This window comes from Anas acuta, chromosome 1 (genome assembly GCF_963932015.1).
Source record: "Anas acuta chromosome 1, bAnaAcu1.1, whole genome shotgun sequence".
NCBI classification, from domain to species: domain Eukaryota; kingdom Metazoa; phylum Chordata; class Aves; order Anseriformes; family Anatidae; genus Anas; species Anas acuta.
The window spans coordinates 166,627,938-166,637,957 of record NC_088979.1 but is presented as its reverse complement, the minus strand read 5'-3'; positions in this window follow the sequence as shown (position 1 = coordinate 166,637,957).

Genomic DNA, 10,020 nt, shown 5'->3' with positions numbered 1-10,020 from the left:
ACCCTGAGTTCTTTGCCACTGCTGCTCCTTGTCCTGATACTTCGTTATTCCATTTGTTGACATCCTACATCCTGAAATTGTCCTGCTGTTAAAAGATCTTGCGATCCAACACTTCCAAAGCAGTGGTCGTGTCAGTCTGCCCCGAGCCTGCCCTGAACTGCCAGGTGCCTCCCCGTGTGCCACTCCCAACAGGTACCTGCACCCTCTGGTCACATTACGTGCCTCTTCCCAACGTGATTTAAAATGGAAAAGTGAAAGCAGAACATTCAAAACACACTGGCAAGAGTGTAATTCAGCACTAGGATTTGGGAAGTCCTGTGGCTTTTGGTAGGCACTGTAAGAAAACACATAAGCATTGAAGTCAAGGTCTGTGCAGTTCTGCATTAATCTGGCTCTGCCAGGGGATAAAAAAAATGCCCCAGACCATTATCACAAGACAAAGCGGAAGCATGTTTTAATCTATTTTACTGTAAAGTTTAAAGTTAAACTCACAAAAATATTCTCATGCTGGCTTGCCTTGTCAGTAAGATTCAGATAGCTTTGGAGTTGATTAACAGCTTTTCACTTGACTTCAGAATTCACCTGAAATAAGAATGTCTATATATAGATTTTAAGCTCAGATGCCTTTTCTTTTTCTCTTATCTCTTGCAAATCCAGTCTTTTACTACATTTGTTGATTCTTTCCCGCAGTGGAGAACTGCTGTTCATCTATCTTCACTTACTGATGTGAGGGACTGTCTTCATTCTTCATGTACAAGAAAGTCACGAGGAGAGAGAGAGAGGCAAGGAGAAACTATGTATTTTTGAAGATGCAGGGTGCTGTGCTTTGTCCAGTCCTTCCCTGCAGATGTTTTTGCATTAGACTGCAAGCTCTGGCTTGGTGACAGTGTGCTCCAGTTCATGGACCTGTGCTCTTAAATCGTACCAAGGCAAACTCTTCTCCTGCCCCCAGCCCCAAATGCAACCTCAGGAACTCGGACGTGCACAGTGCATGGCTTGACTGAGCCTGCAATTGCATTTTCAGGATGAGAGCAAAGTCCTCATTCAGAAAATACACAAGGGCTTAACTCCAGTGTTCCCCAACACAGCCTAGTGACTCTTACCACAAATTTCTTATTAGTTAGAGAATTTCCGTATTTTAATGGCCAAGAGGTTATATTTCACTCCGGATATTTGGCACATGTAGAGTGAAAGAGATACCATATCTCAGATTTTTTCACTTAATTCATGATTATTTTCACAGTAAGAGGGCAGTGTTGTTACCCTTCTATTTTGTTGAGAGTTTTGCAAATACTGCTTCTATTGAAAAGATTAAAACTACCATGCTCTACTCTCAATAAAAAACAAGTTTTTTCTTTGCTAAAAAATAAGTTACTGATGCTCCTAAACCAGTATCTGCCATTCTAGAACAGCAAGTGCTTTATGAACTTTGCAAGTGGCCAAACTGAAAAGAATAAATGGCTGAATGCAACAGCTTATATCCTATTAAAATCATAAATGAACATATCATTTAACAGCAGCCTGAATGCCAGTAGGTGCCTGTTAATGTGGATATTCAGCATTTAAACAATGCCCTGAAGAGGGGAAAGTGTTAGCCATTGGCTGTTGCTGATATTTATACGTAGCATAACAGTAAAATACCACTAGAGTTAATAGGCACATACAAGACTGCTTTTTGACACCTCTAATTTTCAAAAATTAAAACTGCTGAGAAGGTTCTCCTTGAGGTCTAGCCATTTGCTGAAGTTAAAATCCTGCTGTTGTAAAAGCTTTGTTATAATCCGTTTCACATGAAAGAGAAAGTACATTGCAGATGAGGATTTTTCGTCTAACCATTTCCAGGATAACATTTTGTTTAAAGGTTACTCATATTCTTGTCCAAGAAGGGAATATTAGAAACGTAAGCCAAAAATATTCTTAGAGATTAAATAGAATTAAAGTTATTGAAAATTACTGTCAAATCTGTGATGTCTCTTAAATTCATTTTAATGATGCCTGTATGCACTGGCAGCTCTGCTTTGATATTTGAGCAAGAAAATGAGAGAAAAATGATAGTGATGGCAATGAATATGTATCAGCCTACACCTGTGTCTTCGTGGAATTTACAAGTCCAAAATCAGCACCTGTATGCATGTCTTTTGGGGCTTGTTTTCACAAGCTCTTTACATTGTCATCGTTACAATTTTTTTTTTAGACTGTTAAATGTCTGCAGCATAAGAAACATACCCTTTTCTGTTTATTTTCTGCCATTATCTGAAGAATTCAGTTTCCTTCATTGCTGCTTCCTTTATCTCTTTCTCTGTTTTCTGGTCTAGCTCCTCCTGGACTGCAGTCTGCAGCTATTCTTTAATCCTCATGAATGTGAATGAGAGGAACCACAGAACAGTGGCTCTCTTCAGAGCAGCTGGTACAACATTAGTGTTTACATTTCTGTGCGTGGCACAGAACTGCTCTGGTTTGTGTAATTATTTTTTCCTTGCTGGTGCAAATAGCTATATAAAAACGTGATCTGATGTCCCCTGGGGCTTATAATGTCTCCCTTGGCATTCAGGTTGAGGGAAAAGCGAAACATAAATCTGAATGCTGGGGGTGAAGGTTAGCTGCTCTCCTGCCCTGAGATTACAGAAAAGTGTTGAGATACCCTCCCTTGGGCAAGAGTTTAATGCAGATAGACACCTTTACATCTGAAGGCAATCCCAAAGCATCAGCTCAGCATCTTCCCATACGGCCCGGGCATTGGTCCTGAGACTGTATCAACACCAGGATTCTTTTGCTTCTCTACCCAAAAGCACATAGAATTAATAGCCTTCCATATTTTGAATGTTAAAGCTGAAAAGCAGAAGATAAAATTATCTTTGCCAAGCCACCTGCACTCACATTATCCTGTCCTGAATAAGGAATGGCCTGCTTAGTACTTCTTGTAAAGACTTCCCACAGCAGTGAGAGCAATTTTATCTATACCACGATAAAGCAGTCTTAAGTGGAAGTGTCACGGGTTGGTCAAAGTTTTCAGCAGGCTGATTTTCCTTTGCCTTGTTTTCACTGCAGAGTTTGAACAACTTTTTGCCAAGGTCAAACTCTTGGTTTGACCACCAAGGTCAGCAGCGACGGGAACCCCAGCGCAGCTCTGGCTCATCAGGGTTTGGCCCTGCAGAGAGAAGAGCAGTGAGATGTGAGCTAGCAAAATGCCCAAGCACGTGTTTATTTTTACGATTGAGAGCAGCCCTGCTGAAGGGATAGCAACCAAGGGGTGTGCTCTTGTTAAATGGGCTCTGAAAGGCCTTGTTGAACTGTGTGGTCCTCAGCCTCACCGCCCAGAGATGTGCCCTGCTCCCGTGATTCAAATTCATGAAGTCCACGTCCAGTTGCAGGACTGAGTCAATTGGTTTAAACTTTGCTGAATTGTGTTTTACCCTCATATATAAAACAATTCAAAATGATGGCATTATTACTGCCATCACCACACATCCTCCTTGCCCTGAAGCTTATTTTCTGTGTCAGAAAAAGCATTTTGATAGCCTTCAAAGAAAGTTTTAAAGAAACGAATGTGGTAGGATATTTTAAACTGCTGCACCCAGAAACCGGGCGTAGTAAAATTCCTTTAAATTACACAGTACTAAAGCAATCCGTGTTGAAGGCAACAGAAAGTTCTCCAGGTGAAATGGGCTGAAACTGTGACTTGAATACCTGTCTAAAAGATAAGCCCCAATTCATGTGAGAACTGGTCAGAGCAGATGCCACAAGTAGGTCAGATGGGAGGTCAGACTACTTGATGGCAATGGTATCTTTTAGCTTGCTGGTCTGTGAACTTTCTGAACTGACCACTTTGATGGAACTAGAAATGTATCTGAACAATTCCCAGCATGGTGGTCTTGTTTGTGAGAGGAAAAGTTCTCACTGAAATTCGTGGAGGTTGTTTGTGCATAAGCTGAGCCATTTACCCACACAGGAGTCATGTGGCAGACAACTGACAGGAACATGCATTTATGCAGCCCTGTGAAATGTCTCATCATCTAATTAAACAACAAAGGCAGCCAAAATTTCTGCTTTATATCCCACCGAAAACCCTGGTACTGCCAGACACTCGGAAGTGTCCGTCCTGCTCTGCTCCTCCAGCAAGCCACCCGCCGCCCCTGCAGCGTCACCTCCTGAGGCACCTGGGTTTGCCTGGTGGTGGGAGAGGCCTGTGGGAACGGCTGGCTCAGCTCCACAACTTCCCCTTACTCCATGTGCTATCCAGGCTACAGCAAAGCAAATTTCATGATAAGCAGCAAGCTCGGGCTTATCCTTAGCATCTCATAAACCTGTAAGCTCATTGTTTTCAAACAGCCATGCGAAGGTACTCTGCCCCACTACCTTAGCTCATCCTGTCCTCCATTGTGCATGATTTTTTTCCTCACAATGTTTTTCCATTCCAAAGAACAGAGTTATCACTCAACACAGGTACTGACTCCGTGAATTCTTTGAACTCTGTTGCAAATAGGTCTAAAAAAAGTCTGCAGGTCTCAGGTCCTAAAGGCTCAGGTCCTGAGGCACATGAAAGCAGAAGCTCACAGGTGGCTACCTGAATACATCCATCTGTGGCATACCTAGGCTGCAAAAAGGCAGGGGAGAAACCCCCTTGCACAGACAAGCACCATGTTCCCTTACACAGGGTAGCCTCCTCCAGCCAAGGATCCTCTTGTATAAATTACAGAATATAATATACATTGTATAAACTACAGAGGCAGTAGGCAGAAGGTATAACCTGGCAGACTGATGTAACCTGGGACAATTTGGCTGCATTGATGTGCGGATTTCTTTCTCCTCACCTGTTCTGCAATGGAGGTTGTACTGTAGCTTCATTCCGCCACACTTCAATGATGTCTGATGGTTTTATCTGCTGGTAAAGTTCCCATATTTTGCACAGAAACTTAGATCAAAGCTGACAACCAGTCAGAGAAACTTTAATGAAATATGTTACCTAAGAACCAGTCATCCTCTTTTCTGTATTATCCTTTAGACACCAGCTACCTTTATTTATAAAAACAAAGGCCTGAAAGTGTCCATGAAACATTTTTTTTCCCTTACTGCTATACCAAAATCACAAACCTTCCAGTTTTCCAGATCCCTTTTTTTTACAGCTTAGGTTCCTGCTCTGTTCAGACCAACAATCTGCACTAACAGCAATCCTTCACAGTGCTGCTCCCAAGGCTCTCATTTTGTAGACACAAACTTTGCTGCCACCAAGACAAGAAGGTCTGGTCTACCTCTGGTCAGGGGCAGGGAATTTCAGCCTTCATCTTTTAAACAAGCTGTTTATACTGATAGATTATTTCCCTCACATCTTCCCTTATGATGCTAATAGACCTTGGGAAAATCAGGTTCCAAGAAATTGCTCATCTTTCTCTGGAGAATTCAAAATTACCACTCAGTGGGAAGAGGAGTGGAAAACCAGTCATCACCTATAGCTTCAGACCTTTCTTGCAAATGCTTCTGCTGAAGGAAGACAATTCTCTAACCCCCCCCGTTCTCTCCCTTCAACACTAGCAACACCTGCCCTGTATGAAAATGAAGTAGGGATCTACCAAACAGAGCCTGAGGCTTGTAGGCATCTGCTTGTAGCTGTAGTTCCCGTGACACAGCCATGTGAAAGTACTGCATGTCCCTTGCTTGCATTTCGGGATCTTGAATCGTTCCTTTGTTAAGTGCAAGCAGAGACATCACCTTTCTAGGAACATAATGTACCTTCAGATCAGAGCAGAAGCCTCAGCATCTCTCCTGGACACTGGCCAGTGCTAGATGCCTTGAAGGAAGAATCAACACAAGAACTGGCTTGGACAATTGGGAGTTGACTTGCACACTGTGGAAATTTCTTAATTCGCATGAGTTACAGGCTGAATTTCCTGAAATTTTTGAGTTCCTGTCATTACTTTAATCACTGGTGCACATCTGAGGAGTCCAGGAGCCAAAAGGTGAGAGTTCATAGAGCTGCCAGCTCCGAGGTGCCTGCTATACAACATTTTTAAACTCCTATCATGCTTTCACCACCTGAAAGGCAAAGGATGAACCTGGACTTATCCCCATCTTCCCTGGAAGCTCACAGCATTTCCCTTGCAGCTGTCCTTACATAGACAAAGTAGACAAGAAAGTCCCACCATTTAAACTCTCTGTTGCCACTGTATAAGACAAGAAGGCACAAAACAGGTGACACAAAACCAAGCTACACTGCACTGTCTACACACATGTGCTGACTTTGAGCAGTGTGGGCTGTCAGCCTTTCCTTCCATAGTCACCCACTGAATTCCTCTTGGGCAGTTGTACAAAGCACAGCTGAATCAGGTGGGTTAAAGCCCCACCAAAAAGTGACAGTCATTTGAAGGACTGAATTACCTTTACAACAAGCCCATTCTAACAAGAAAAATATGTAGACAATGCTTGGCTCTTCTTGCTTCAGAAATGCCAGTGCATTGAGTCATCATATCTGATGACAAAAACTTGAGTACTGCCATCTCTCACTCTCGTACCTCCTTCCAATCACCACTCCACTGCATTTGGACCTCTCTCTGCTATGGCAATCCAAAAAAGAAAGCAAAAGTAGTGGGAGCAGAATTATTGCTTAAGACAGTTGGGCTAAGCCTGAAGAGGTGAGGATGGGGGATACCATCCATCATTAAAGAGCAGTCAGGCAATGATTAAAGAAAGGGAAGGGACAAATGTCAGTGCGTAAAGAAGTCATTTCCATTCACTCTGATGAGTACATTAAAGATGCTAAGAAACATATCTAAACTAGGTGTAGTGGCCTAAAAATAATTATAATGCCATATTTATAATAAAATGCCCAGTTTCAGAATACAGAGCCTTCTTTTTTTTTTTTTTTTTTTTTTTTTTTTTTTTTTTTTTTCAGATTTAGTGAGCATCATTTTATGTATCTAAATCAGGAAACATCTCTTAATCAGGTTACACTGTTCTCATGGCTGTAACACAGTAAAGCCAGAGTAGTGTGATAGTATTTGCACAGTTGGGCTAGTAAATCTCCTAGCATAAAAGTTGGGATAGAAACAGGTACAGAGATATCCAGTAGAGAGTGTAGGGACATTCCAGATAAGATTAGTGAATAAAATAGGGTGAAATTCTCTCTGGGGCACTCCCAGCAATTTTATACCTTTCTGCAAGTCTGATCTGCTGGTAATTATACATCAAACATCACCCATAAATGCAGGTATGGTGAAGGACTTTTCTTGAGCCACTCAAGGATTTAAACAAACAAACCAAACAAACAAACAAATGAGAAAACACCAACGCTTAGTTCTGGTGTTCTGGATCACTGCAACCTATCGAACAAGCAAATAGCACTTACTGTATGTGAGAATTTGAATTTGTCAGAAAATACTTTCATCTTTTTACTCTCTAGGATAAAAATATTTGATGAGAAGAGGAAAAAAGATTTTTCACATACATTTTTAATGATATTTTTCAGCAAGAAGCTCAATCATAAAATATTTCCATTGGGGAAAAAAAAAATAGGCTTCTGTTAAAAACTGCTACCACGCAGAGGTAGCCGTATGAGGCCATATGGTGTGCATACTCAGGCTAGCTGACACTCCCTGTAATACTCTACAGTTTTTCTCCCAGTTGGGAAAGCACAGCATGCAGTATGTAGCACACATTACTGAGGTGAAAACATCCACAAGAGGAACCCAGATATCAGAGAGAGGTGGAATATGAAGTAACTAACTGTGCGCTGGAGACCTGGAAGCAACACTACCCAAAACAACACTCTGCAGCTGCCTGGTTCTTTGAAGGAGGCTGGAAGGGAGAAGGAGGCTGCAATAACCCCCGTGGAGAAGTAAGAATGTGAAGCTTTGGAACAGAACATGTTTTTTGCATGGGTAAGTATCGATTAGTTGTTTAGGGCTTTCTTCAGCTCGTGGTTGAACTGGTATGACTATTCTGAATGAATGAACAAGCTGCAAACAGCTTGATTACAAACCATCAAGAAAACAGTTTTATTTGTATTAATCATAGTAGCCACGATCCCTGTGCCTTCCAGGTGAAGCTGTTAAGTAGCTGGGTCTGCTCAGCCAGCGAAGGTTATTCTGTGAAAACGTTTGGGATTTTAATGTGATGCTGATACCCATTTTTCACTCTGTAGAAGCAGCAGGTAATTCAAAGTGAATAACACCTGTTTGATTTTCCTCTGTCTTGCAGCAAACAGTCTTTTGTTACCTGCCTGCAACACCTACCTAGCGGAGCAGACTGGGGTCCCACCACGCCTGACGGGCTGTGAAACAGCGGGGCCTGCTCCCTCACTGAAAGCAGGCAGGGACAGCAAAGAAAAGGTCCTTTTGGCCAATTCACAATAGGATCATGATGCCCTCATTGCTAAAAAGTTAATGGGTGTTAGAAACACACACACCCCTTCTGTCCCTTCTTCAGGGTTTATTTGTAGTATGTTCTGTTCAGTAATCCTTAACAAGCTCCCACCCTTGTACTCATGGAAAAAACGCATTAACCAAGGATGCAATGATAGTTTGAATCAGCGCTTGTAAAAACGACTTGGATCATCCATTGCTTTCCCACAGAGGGCTGTTCTTTGTTAAAGTTTTAACGATGGATCTTGGCTGTTTTAGTTGGCAAATGCCGTTGTTTGTCAGAAATCTGTTAATAAATCTGTGTGTGTTTGTTGTTGTTGTTTTACATGAACACAGCAATATGTCTTGTAGCCATCAGTGTCTCCAAAAGGGGAGAAAAAACTTACAAAAACACTGCAGAGAATCCCTAACCACGGATTCAGTCATTAAAATATATATATATATGTACATATATATGTATGTGTATATATATATATATGTACATATATATATGTATATGTATAGTTCGCAGAAGAACCACTGTTTATGGTCTTATATAAGTACATATAATTAATATCTTGCATAAACTGCTTTACTCCTTCATATAGATACAGACAGAGGTCCAGATGATGGAAATCAGAGGATCCTGGATAGAGAGTTCCTTGCTTGCTGTCGTTTTCTGGTAGTGCAATCTAGAAAATATAAGATATATTTTTAACAAAACTTGCTCGCTTTCCTATTTGCTTCTTCTGTAAAACTTTTATTTATCGTTGTGATTCAGTGGACTATTTTTTAAGGGAATGATGAATTTTGTATGATGAAAAGTGTTCTTTTACATGTAAGTCCAGAAGCAACTGCCACCTCAGGCTTGTGTATAAATTCACCTACTAACTACATGTCGTAATGGTATGATATCATCAGCATTATTGTCAGGTTAGGGAGGGCAACTCCTCCAGAAGTGATCATTCAACGAGAACCACTGGGGCTGTTTGGAGGTTCATCACCTCAGACTTTTCCTATGAAATTCCCATGAGCCTACAAAGTCTCAAGTCTTCCTCCAAAGCTGCCAAGTGAGCAGCTGTCCAGAAAAAGAAACATCAAAGATTTGCACCATTTGTCCTTGGAAAGCTGTATGTGAACCAGCTGGGTGAGGCCTAACACAACTTGGCTTGAGAGTTGTTTTGTAATAATGGTATTAGGGCAGTTACTATAGTTTTAAGATAAAATATGACTCCTGAATGAGAACACAGAATACCAGCACTGGAAACTGTGACAGTCTCATATCTGCAGCTTCATCTTTGTTGTGGGTAGTGATATATTTTACATCTCCAGCACAAGGAGCTGCGACCTGTGGCTCCAGGCCTGCTCTCTGTGGCTTTACTTCAGGCCTGAGCAGGCCATGGAAGCCCCCTCCCAGGTCCCAGGCCAGCTCCAGCAGAGCAGGGGGCAGGTACAGCCTCGTGTGCACCCACCACAGCCCCCCTGCTATCCCTACTCTGCCCCAGCCACTGGGCCGAGGCCACCAGCTCTGGTTTTTACCAATTAACAAGAAAGTGCTTGATACAGACAATCTCTCTCCAAAGGGCTTCCCACTTGAAGAACTGTTATGTTGTTATTTGAATGACTGTAATGGGGTTAATCCTTACTTTAATCTCACCTCTTATGTATATAACATATATGCATACTA